Consider the following 12,514-nt stretch of genomic DNA (forward strand, 5'->3'; position numbering starts at 1 on the left):
AGAGAGAGAGAGAGAGAGAGAGAGAGAGAGAGAGAGAGAGAGAGAGAGAGATACAGATAGACAGAGAGAGACAGAGAGAAACTGAGTGTATCTCAGTGGTAGAGAACTTACACAGTATGTGAAAGGCACTGAGTTTGGTTTTCAGAACTGTAAGGAAGAAAAGAAAGGAGGGAGGGGACAGACAAAAGGACTGAGGGAAGAACAGAGGGAGGAAAGGACAGAAGAGAAAGATAAATGGGAGGGAAGGAAAATGGAAAGGAAAGGGAAGGGAAAATAGAAGGCAAATGGAGGGAAAGAGAGAGGGAAGGGAGGAGGAGGGGAGGGGAAGGGAGGAAGAAAGGCTATTATGACTAGTCTGTGCCTACATATTTGAAAACCTAGATGAATCCCCACCTGCAGAAACATGAGTAGGTCCATCTCTGCTAAAGAAATGGAATCAGTAGTGAACACATTTTTAAAGCAGAAAGTACAGGACCAGATGTTCAACAGATGGAGTCTACCAAACAATGAAGAAACTGTACCAGCTTTCTGCAGGCTCCTAAACAGAGCCAGAGAGGAAACTTCCTAAGTTATACTAGGAGCTCTGCATTAACATAACGCAAATCAGACAACAAGATTAACAGAAAGGAATTCTACAGACCAGTGTGTGTCTCACATAAATTCTCAACAAAATGCTACCCAGCCCTACCATGTATTAAAAACTGACATACCACAATGTCTTAGTTGAGATTTTATTGCAGTGACAAAAATGCCTTAGTGCTGAATCTCATGGAGGCATTTCCTCAACTGAGGCTCCTGTCTCTCTGATGATTCTAGCTTATGTCAAGTTGACACACAAAATGAGCCAGTATTCGCAGCTAAGTGATATTTATTCTAGGTAAACAAAGATGATTGACCACTTGTAAACAATTATCTCAATCCATCACCTCCACACATGAAAGAATAAAAAAACAGAGACAAGATTAAGAAGTTTCTTAAAACTGATAAACAATTATAACAGTTATATGAGGAAAGAAAAGTTGATTCACGAAAAACTATCTGCCCTTTTCTTTCCTTCCGTCTCTCATTCTTTCTATCTTTTAAAAATTATAATATTGCCATTATGATAACGATGATGATGCATGTGTGTATGTTTGTGTGTGCCTGCATGCATACATGATGGGAAGATGTACCACAGGCCATTTGTGGAGATCAGAAGACAACATTTGGAGTTAGTTCTCTTCTTCCACCTTTATGTAGGTACTGGGATCAAACTCAGGTTACCAGGCTGGAGCAGCAAGTGCCTTTACATGGCAAACCATCTCAAAGGCCCTCCTTTTTCTTTCTTTTATTTATTTATTTGTTTGTTTATTTATTGGTTTTTCGAGACAGGGTTTCTCTGTATAGCCCTGGCTGTCCTGGAACTCACTCTGTAGACCAGGCTGGCCTCAAACTCAGAAATCCGCCTGCCTTTGCCTCCTGAGTGCTGGGATTAAAGGCATGTGCTTTTTAAAGGATCCTACTATGTAGGACTGGACACATGGCTCAGCTGTTAAAAGCTATCTTACAATCAAGAAGACAAGAATCTTGCTGTGTATCCCAGATTAGTCTTGAACTCATAGTTTTCTTGCCTCAGATTCCAGGATGTTGGGACTGTAAAGTATGTATCACCATGCCTAGTTACATGCCAGGACTGAGCAAGACAATGTACTTGACTACCAAAGCTATATATCTGAATATATATGTGTGTATATATATATATATATATATATATATATATATATCATATACATATAAATGATCTGCCTTAGGAAAATGTGAAATTAAAGATCTAAACAAATAATTTCTGTTTATACAGGAGAAAGTTGCAATAATGCAAAGACATACATTAAATCCAATTGCACTTATGGATTCAATGCAATTCCAATTAAAGGCTCAAGTCATTTTTTGAAAATCAACAAAGTAATTCTAAGGTTTATATGGAAAGCAAAAACCCTCAAATAGCCAACACCAATTTGAAGGAGAGTACGGATGTCAGAGGGCCAACACTACCCAATTTCAGGACTTGCTGTAGATACAGGCAGTTCATGGAAAAGTGGGTGCACGTGCCAGAAAAACACCTAGTAACACCTAGCGACAGACCCCCCCTCACACTCAACTCAGCCTTGATGAAGGAGCTAGGGCAAACCCATGTGTCAATGATAAAATTTCTTGTTTTTAGGATTTCTTTATTTTTATTTTATGTGTGTGAATGTTTTACCTACATGCATATATATGTGCCTTAAATGCATGTAGTACCCACAGAGGCCATCAAATTCCCTTGGTGCTGGAGTTATAGATGGTTGTGAAATACCATGTGGGTGCTTAGAACTGAACCTAGGTTCTCAGCATGAGCAGACATTGCCCTTAACCTCTAATCCATCTTTCTAGCCCAAAGCTAACCTTTCAATAAATCACACAGAAGTAGAAAAGCCCAGCAACAACAACCCAAGTGAAAAATATAAAAAGGAAGAAAAACACCAAAGAGAATCTAGTGTAGACCTTACCTTTTTCATCATGCTTGGTTCTGGAAACTTTGTTAATTATCCAGGGCTAGTAAAGTAAAATGGACCTTGAAGGAGGGCCTATAACCCCTACTTTACTAAACCAGATTATCCCTAATGACATTCTAAATATTTTTCCATATACCCACAGAAAGATAGGGCCTTCACCCCTTATCAGGGAAACTTCTCTTTGCAACAGACAGAGACCATTACAGAAAACCACAACCAATTTAAAAAATGCAAAGTTGTGGAGCCCAGTCCCAAAGGATACACATACAGAACAACTCCTATACCCAAGGCACAGGGAACACTCTAGAAGTCAGGGTTGGGGTTGGGGGGGCGGGGAGACCGTAAAAGCCATAGGGTCAGAGAGACTGCTGTGAGACTGTGTCTCCCAGTGATGTTACAAACCACAACTACAAAGTCATCAACATGACTGCCTCTACATGAGCTGAACAAAGATGACACCGATAGACATGCCAAAATGGATTGGGTAAAGACTATGAGGCCTCAACCCTACACAAAGAACTGTAAGCAGCCAAGAAATGCAAAGGGAAGGAGAAATAGTATTCCTCAGAGAATAACACACCAGTTGGTTATCCAAAACCAAATAGTCAGGTTTGAAAATAAGCGTATCATTAATAGCGTTGTGCTGACTAGATAGGAATGGCCCCATGGATTCATGTGTTTGAATGCTTGCCCATGGCGAGTGGCTCTGTTAGGAGGTATGGGCTTGCTCCGGTGTGCCCAGAAGGAAAGCAGCATGGTGAGAAAGGTTGTAAAACCTGGAAATCAAAAAGACTGCATTGACTGCCTTTCCAGCGTGGATTTGTTGATTGATAGAAGAGAAGCTTCGTCTAACTCAAGATTAGCCCATGGGCAGATCATCGCATCTCTCCTATGTCCCTCTCTCTGTCCTGTGGTTCTCTGTCTGTCTCTACCACATGATGTGAAATCCACAATGCTGCTATCTCTTTTAAGAATGTTGGGTGCATTCTGCCCTCTTCACCTAAGCCCTCCTTAACACCTTCTAGAACTTTCCATCATTTGGAGAACATGTTTAAAGGCACTGGAAACTTTCATTTCCTGGAAATATTGGTCTGAGTTAGTGAAGCAAACTTTTATGTTCAGATCACTTTCAAACGTTTGAGAAGGTACTTTTAAGTTGTCTTAAAAACATAACGAACCAATTGGACTCACTTCCTGGTGTACAAAAGGCTGAGGGAGGGAGACAGCCATGCCTTAGCCCCAGTGATTCTCTGTGATGGATGGGAATTAAATTGAACTAAGCAAGGACTTAGTCACTTTGAACTGGCTTTGTAATTCCTGTGGAAGCATAGTTATGATTGGCACCACACATCCTGAGATTAATGCTGAGGATGCTGAACATCCTCTTTTAAAGTCAAATGACCAGACTGTGAGAAACCAATGACAATTTAGGAGGCTGATAACATTCAGAGTGACAATTAGGACATTAAAACCACGGTATTCTGTTAATAACACATGACTTTTGCAAAGTGTACTCCAACTCTAGACTTTGTGACTTCATTATCCAGTCTAGAGACTTACTTTGTTTTTTTTTTTTTTTCTTCTTCTTCTTTTTGTCTCAATTATTTCATAGAAACTATGTCAGACACTGAGAGGGCAGAATTGTCCAGATCACATGCATTCCTCGGAGACCTCCCTGTCCAGGAGAGATGGTACAGAAATAAATATACAACCGGTTCAATATGAGAATGCATCTCCTCCTCTAACAATATTAGAATATTCAGTAGAGTTTATTTAAAAAATAGTCTAAAAGCTTATTGACAGTTAAAGTAAAGCAAGAAGTCAGCATAAGCAAGACACAGGCATAGTGGAGGCTGATTGTTGGTTTGTTTGTTTGCTTTTGAGACACTTTCTCTGTGTGGCCCTGGCTGTTCTGGAACCTGCTCTGTAGGTCAGGCTGGTCTTGAACTCATAGATCTGCCTGTCTCTGCCTCCCGAGTGCTGAGATTAAAAGCCTGCTCCATCATCACCCTAGAGGCTGATTCTAAGCACTCAAGGACTGCTGGGAATCCTCAGGCCAGTCTCAGATAAGCAGTAAAACCTGTAAAACTAGCTAAATAGAGAGACACAATAGTGTGTGGTGGTGACTGCCTGTAATCTCTGCATTTAGGTGAGGCAGGGAGATTACTGCAAACTTGAGACCAGTCACATAATAAGCTTGAAGCCATCCTGGCCTACATACTAAGATAGTCTCTCAAAACCAAACCAACCCTCTAAAAGTATGACTGTGCTGTTGGGTGATTAAAGTCAGTATGGAATTGGGTCAAGGATATAACTCAATGGTTAAGAACACTTGTTGCTCTTGAAGAAGGCCCTTGGCTTTAGTATCTGACACCCTCTTCTGGTCTCCTTACCTCAGATACCAGACACGCTCACTATGTACATACATAAATGCCAGCACAACCCTCAAAAATAAACACATAGGATAAAATAAATAAATCTTTAAAATTAATATATAAAATTGAAAATAGCATAAAAATCAAAAGAATTGTGGAGTTAAACTCCCGGAAAATTTGTTTTGTATGCATATTTTAATCAGCTTTTCAGATATAAAATTTATATTTAATAAAATGCCCATTTACGAACTATTTTTGTCTAGTGTGTGTACTCACATGGCTATTAGCCAACACTTAGCTGAGTCATATTTCCAAGATTCCTTTGTTTCTCTTCTCAATGAATTCAAAACTTCTAGCCCAGGCTCCAAGCAATGACTGACCAGCAATCTTTCTCTTGATAGAAAGGGTTTTGCTCCCCTGTAGTAATATGTAAGTGAAATTATAGCGTATGTACCTTGTGCATATCTTTTCATTGAGCACAGGGATTTTGAGATTCCTCCACATTATCTGTCTCCTTGTTTATCTATCCATTTACCTGTCAACAGACTTTTGTGTGTCTCCAATATGGGACTCAAAAATAAATCTGTCGTAAGCCTTAATATTTAAGTCTTTTTCTGTGTGCACACACAGTTGTTTGTGTGTGTGTGTGTGTGTGTGTGTGTGCATTTTCATGAGCAGATGAATCACAGGAGAAAGACTATAAATAATGAAACAATTTTTCTGATGAGTCCATGCATGCTGGGTCTTTTCTTGCCAACTCGAGAGTTTGGGGTGGTGGATTTCTGTGTTCTTGAGGTTGTCTGGAATCTCAAGACACTTCTATTATCCCTCACAGTCAGTAAATATAAGCGATGCCCACAGGATCCTGTTTCTTGGGGTGGCTTGTCTCACTGACCATATTCTGGGTTTCATGGAGTATTCTTCATTCCCAATGGTATGTAGTATTTTTCTTCTCATTTCTTCTTATTCCTTCTGTCTCCTGTTCTCTTTCTGTCTCTCCCTCTCTCTGTGTGTGTCTCTGTCTCTGTGTCTCTGTCTCTCTTTCTCTCTTTCTCCCCAACACACGCACACACACATCTAGAAAGATGCAGAAACTCTATTTCCAGCACTGCCCCTCTTCTTCCAGTCATTGCTTATCAGATTTAAAACTGCACGGGAAAGGGAGCACTCCCGGGTTCATGGACTTCAGTTACAGAGTTGCCTGGACCTCATCTCTTGAAACACATTTGCCTTTTCTTTTGCATCTTATTCATCCTGGCACCTTTTCCAAGAACAGGATCTTGCTTCACAAAAAAGTTTGTCAAAGTCAATGTTTCTAATGCATTCAAAACATGATTCAGATAGCATAAATACCTGAGGTTCATTTAACCTATTAATTAAGAGAAAGGAGCTAAGGGCTAGAGTCATAGCTCAGTGGTAGTGGAATAGGGGAGAGTAGGTGTACTTTAGAGTGAAGCTTGTTATAGCAGGTTTGCCTGGCTCAGAACTTAGGGTATCGGATGCTACTGATCATATGGAACATCCACTGAATCAGTAGCTATTTGCTCTGCATCCTTCCTTGCCTCACAGTCTCAAAGGATGACTATGGATGGTAAGGAGAGTGAGCTTTAAAAGGAGTCTGTGCTCTAGAGGGAACATTTTAAAAAGGAACAATTTAAGGATGCAGAAAGAAAGCAGAGGCTCATCTAGAAAGCAAGGAAGAACCCAAGAGGGCAAACGTGTTAAATCTTTACCTAGGGGCTTTTCATAGGATTGATGGTTAAAGCTAGACAACATGGAGGGAATTTTTATTTCGATTGGTTAGTTTTCTGAGCAGATCATGAGTTGAGATTATGTAGGGCCCACATGTCCTTGAATGTTCCCTGGTCCAGCCAGGTTGATAATATAATGCTGTTCACACTGCTTTTTAAATCATGCTATGACCGGCTCTAACGCTGTATTGTATATATCAGTGGTTTTTCAGCCTGTGCTTTGTAGGCATGCATATTTTGCAACCTACTTTAATAAGTGTAAAACCTTGTCCCACCACCCACCCGAAGTAGTGGAAGAGAAAAGTTGTTAGGATATGGGGAAAGTGGACCTGTTTAGCAATAGTTCTTTGGGGGCGAGATCAATCTTCTTTGACAGCAGTTCACCAAATAGGACTCCGCTGCTGCAGACCAGCCCTCTAGGCAGGCAGATACAACGCACAAACCAGCAGCTGTAGTTCAATCCTGAAGAAAATGCAAGGCTTGCCAGGCAGCCAGAGGCGAGGCCTCAGAAGCAGCAGCAATTGCCACAGGAGCCTCATGAGCAGTTCTTTGGTGAGTTTCCTCTCTGGGGAGTTTCTAGCATCGCTGCTGGTGGAGCTCAACAGCGCTATGTAAGGTGAACCAATACATGTGTGTAGTTAGTAAATAGTGAAGTGGAGCAAACCAGACCAATGCTCTCTGCTCGTCTCCCACTGTCTGTGGGGTCATATTAACTATATAGTCCTTCACCATGGGTCCTTTTATGTATTTGCTATATCAAAATATCCTTTCACCTGTGCCTGCTTCAGGAAAACATTCTTGCCTGTGTCTACTCCAGCAAAACATCCTTTCACCTGTGTGCCCCAGCAGAGCATCATTTGACAGAGTTGACTTTCCAAGGAAACTAGAAGTTTCTACTTGTTTTAGGAGACTGCATTTTATAAGCAGTTTTGACTCCATTCTGAGGGAGAACAACAACAGCACCCTCTGATGGACCCATCAACTATGCCATCTGTCAGGAACCACTTAACCTAGCGCAAGTTGATAAAGGACTTATTCCTAGGGAAATAAAGGGAGCCACCCTATATACATTTATTAGGGAGACAACATGCACATGGATATATTAAAATTATATCAGAGAAAACCAGACCCCAAGAACTTATCAAACACCCCAGATGGAAGAAAAGGTATACCTCCCTTTCCTGGGCCCCCTAAAGAGATAAACACCATAACAGTATGACCTCAGAGCAAATCATCATCTGGTACCTGATGTGTGTGTGACAAAGACATGGCTCCCCAGTCTAGCTTTGTCATACATGCTTGACACAGCCTATTCAACTGCCTATCATCTACCTGTTCTCCCATCTGGCCATGGACCTGACCCATTTACTGCTCTGGACCCAGCCTGACCTCTTCACCTTTAATTCTGTAGCCTTGTTCTCAAGGCTGTCACAAAAGGTTCCCTGGTAGCACTGGTCCAATTAGTTATCTTATCTATTAGACAGGTCCTTTCTCAAGCCACATCTGCAGCCTCTTGAACTCCACTGTAACTACCTTCTCAAATATCCAGTCTGTAACCCATATGTGGATAAGACTTGCCATGTGCTGTGTGCTCTGAGTGTTGTTGTTAGTAAATGAAGTTTGAACAAAGGAACTTGCTTTGCCTCAAGTCACAAAGGTAGGTGTATTTTATGACAAACTGCTGTCATTAAACCTGCTAAAACTTGTGAATTTGCTATTTTTTCAACACGGTCTGACCTCCTGGAAAGGCAAAAGCATGTTCACCTATGTTTCCAGCTGAAAGTGCTCATAAACGTTGGGAAAGAGGTCAGACTTTGAAACCCTTGCTCATTTTTGACTGGCTGCTTGCCTTAACCATCTGCTAGCCATTAGCCCTGGCTGGAGTTGCTACTGTGGATCTTGGAGATGTGGATCTTGATGGGTAATAATTAAAGTATGTCCTCCTTTGTAGTTTTACCATGGCACTAACTACCCTCATCCCTATTAGGTGTAACCCTTGTATTTAACTCTGTGTCTATAGGGCAGTCCAGGGTAGTGTGTTCACTGAACTAGGTAGAAAAGGTTTAAAAGTGTCTTTAAAAAAAAGAAACCAAATAATTTAGCATGTTACAGGTGAATGCTTTAGAATCAAGAACACATGGAAAGAGGACAGTGCCTTGTCTGTGTTCCTCAGGGTTGGGGTTCAGTGGAGTCAGCCATCCTGCCAACATTGGCTCCAAGCCCTGTTCTTCATCATACCTAATCAGCTGGTACTATTACCTCCATCCAAATACAAGTGCTTCTCCTTTTTAAACCTAGTATTTCTTTTGACTCTAACCTCTATCTTTACTGTGACAGTCGAGCACCAGGTTCAATAACAAACAAAGAAAGAAAAATAGACTGGGAATCACTAATGCATAAGTTCTAATATATTAGTCCCAATGCCATGGATCACCCCAGTTGGGTATGGGGTCCCTGGCATAAAGGTCCTTGAAACTAGGTGGGTAAGGATTTGATGGTGACAAACAGAAACAAACACAGAGGCAGTTTGAATCTGAGTGTAGTTTGCAGCTCTCAAGCAGGGGATTTTATACATTAAAAAAAAAGAAACATTATATCTCTTAGAAACTATATCGAGTGAAACAATCACAGATACCAACAAAAATCATTTGGCACAATAAAGCACAAAAATCATCCAAGCATTAAAACTCTGAAACTATGTATTCAGTGAATCACAAACAGAACAGGTAACATCATTATAANTCATCAAAATATAACAATTCTAAAAGGATGTATTCAGTGGGGGCTGTCATCTAAGGCTAGTGGCATATTTCCAGGAGCAGATTAATAAATCTTTAATGATCAATGCTCTTAACTGCTGAACTAACTTTCTAGCCCCATGGTCAATTATTATTTAACATCTAGTGCCTGACTTTTTATAAATCTTCAATGTATAAGTTTAAACTATTTTAATTCTTTCTAATTAAGGCTTTCTTCACCATATAGCAAAATCCACCTCCGATGACACACGTGTAGCCATATGAAATTTTATTGCTGGGAAATAGTTTATCATAATAGTTTTGTAAATGATTTAGAAAGTAAAGCGTTGGTTTCCCTGGGGATAAGGTCATGTTAGTGGCCCCATCTCTAGGGATGGTTTCTTACCCATTATTCTCACTTAAGATCTTGGCCTAGGACACCAGGAACATGTAAATATGAAAAGGAATAAGAGAAAACAAAACAGATAGATTGCCATGAGAACTATGGCTCGATATTTTTTTCCAGTGAAGAGTTCCACAACCAGTTCCAGGAGGCCTCTCCCTTTTGAGGTCTATTGCCTCAGTCTGTGGAACTTGTCACACAGATCCTACTGGAGGTAGTGTGGCATTCTAATGTATCCATTTTAAGAGAATTATAAAGAGGTTTAGAGGTGGATGCTCCCAGATGACCATTGGACTGAACACAAGGTCCCCAATGGAGGAGCTAGAGAAAGGACCCAAGGAGCTGAAGCAGCTTGCAGTCCCATAGGAGGAACAACAATATGAACTAATCAGTATCCCCAGAGCTCCCAGGGACTAAGCCACCAACCAAAGAGTACACATGGGGGGACCCATGGCTCCAGCTGCATATGTAACAGAGGATGGCCTTGTCAGACATCAGTGGAAGGAGAGGCCCTTGGTCCTGAGAAGGCTGGATGGATGCCCCAGTGTAAAGGAATGCCAGGGCGGGGAAGCAGGAGTGGATGGGCTGGTGATTGGGGGAGGGGGGATGGGATAGGGGGTTTTCAGAGGGGAAGCCAGGAAAGGGAATAACATTTGAAATGTAAATAAAGGAAATATCTAATAAATAATAATAATTAATAATAATAAAATAAAGAGGTTTATAAAATCTATAAAGATATAAAAGAAGATTTTTTTTTTTAAACTCTTGGAAGCAAACTGACAGATTGTTAATGTAGCTAGTGGTCCATTGATAATTCAGCTGTAATTTGGAGAATATCTTTTCTCCCAGACAAAATCTACAAGCTAGTATGTAAACTCAGTGAGTAATTTGGTTGCGGTTCTGAAGCGGAGGCCCTGAGTCCCATCATGTGCTCTTTTCATTCCCAGATCTTAGAGACTCTTCACAGCAGTCAACTGAAATTGTCACTCTGTGTTGCTGTGCCAGCTACATAAATATTGTTTCCATCTCATGGAATTCCTTCCTGCTCTTACTGTACCCAGAATTGTTTTGGTGGGTAATGCCATGTCCGAAGCAGAAATACACTTTGGCTCATGCAAGCTTCCTGTCTTTCTACGAAGTACGTTAGAAGTCCCTGGCTCCTTTTTTGCTTTGTTTTACTGAGATATGATTTCCTGAGACATTCAGTTTTATGGAGATGTGATTGATTAGCTAGACAATAAGGCAACTAAAGGAGATCAAGGGATTAGAATTTGGAAAGGAAGAAGTCAAAGCATCGCTATCCTCAGATATGATAGTATATATAAGAGATCCCCAAATTCTACCAGCTGATCAACACTTTCAACAAAGTGGCTGAATACAAAATTAACTCAAAGAAATCGGTAGCCCTCATTTGTACTAACAATTATCAGGATGAAAAACAAATTAGGGAAACAACAACCTTCACAATAGCCACAAATAATATAAAATATCTTAGTGTAACTCTAACCAAGCAAGTGAAAGACCTGTATGACAAGAACATCAAGTCCCTGAAGAAAAAAATTATCGAAAATCTCAGATGATGGAAAGATCTCCCTGAGTCCCATCATATGGATTGGTGGAATTGGTGGGATTAACATAGTGAAAACAGCCACCTTACCAAAAGCAATCTACAGATTGAATACAATTCCCATCAAAATCCCAACACAATTTTTTACAGTCCTTGAAAGTACAATTCTCAGAGCTGGGCGTGGTGGGGCACGCCTTTAATCCCAGCACTCGGGAGGCAGAGGCAGGTGAATTTTTGAGTTCGAGGCCAGCCTGGTCTACAGAGTGAGTTCCAGGACAGCCAGGGCTACACAGAGAAACCCTGTCTCAAAAAAACAAAAACAAACAAACAAACAAAACCCGAACAAACAAAAAAGAAAGTACAATTCTCAACTTCATATGGAAAAACAAAACAAAAACAAAAACAAAAAAAACAAAACAAACAAACAAAAAAACCCAGGATAGCTAAAACAATCCTGCACAATAAAAGTATTTCTAAAGGTAACACCATTCCTGATTTCAAGCTGTCAAGCTGTACTACAGAGCAATAGTAATAAGACTGCATGGTATTGGTATAGAAACAGACAGGTTGATCAATGGAATTGAATTGAAGATCCATAAATAAACCCATACATCTACAGGCATGCGATTGATTAGCAACTACAACTGTGTATGTTTATGACATATCCACAATCTTTTGGTGTGTGTGCATTTATTATCACAGTCAATTTAATTAGCATATCTAATACCTTGCACAATTATATTCTGCTTATTGTGGTCAAAGTACTTATGGACTGCTCTTCTGTTGTTACTTATAATCACAACTCTGCATGTTCAGTCCCTGGAAGTTATTCATCCTACATAAGTGAAGTGACTGACATCTCTACATCCTCCCCATCCCTTGTCTTAGTTAGGGTTGCCTTGTTTACTGTTGTGAACAGACACCATGACCTAGACAATACTTTTATATTTTGAGCTGATAAACCAAGCAGTAGACCGGGCCAAGGTGTTCCACGTGAGAGAGGTTTATTATGCGGGAATGCGAGGGGGGGAGCGGTGAAGCAGGTAAAAGGGTAGAGAAGAGGAGAAAGAGGGGGGAGAAGAAAGAGGAGGAGGAGGAGAAGAGAAGAGAGCGAGGAGGGGGTGGCTTCCTATTTTATACAGAAAATGA

This window comes from Mus pahari, chromosome 2 (assembly GCF_900095145.1).
Source record: "Mus pahari chromosome 2, PAHARI_EIJ_v1.1, whole genome shotgun sequence".
Classification (NCBI taxonomy): domain Eukaryota; kingdom Metazoa; phylum Chordata; class Mammalia; order Rodentia; family Muridae; genus Mus; species Mus pahari.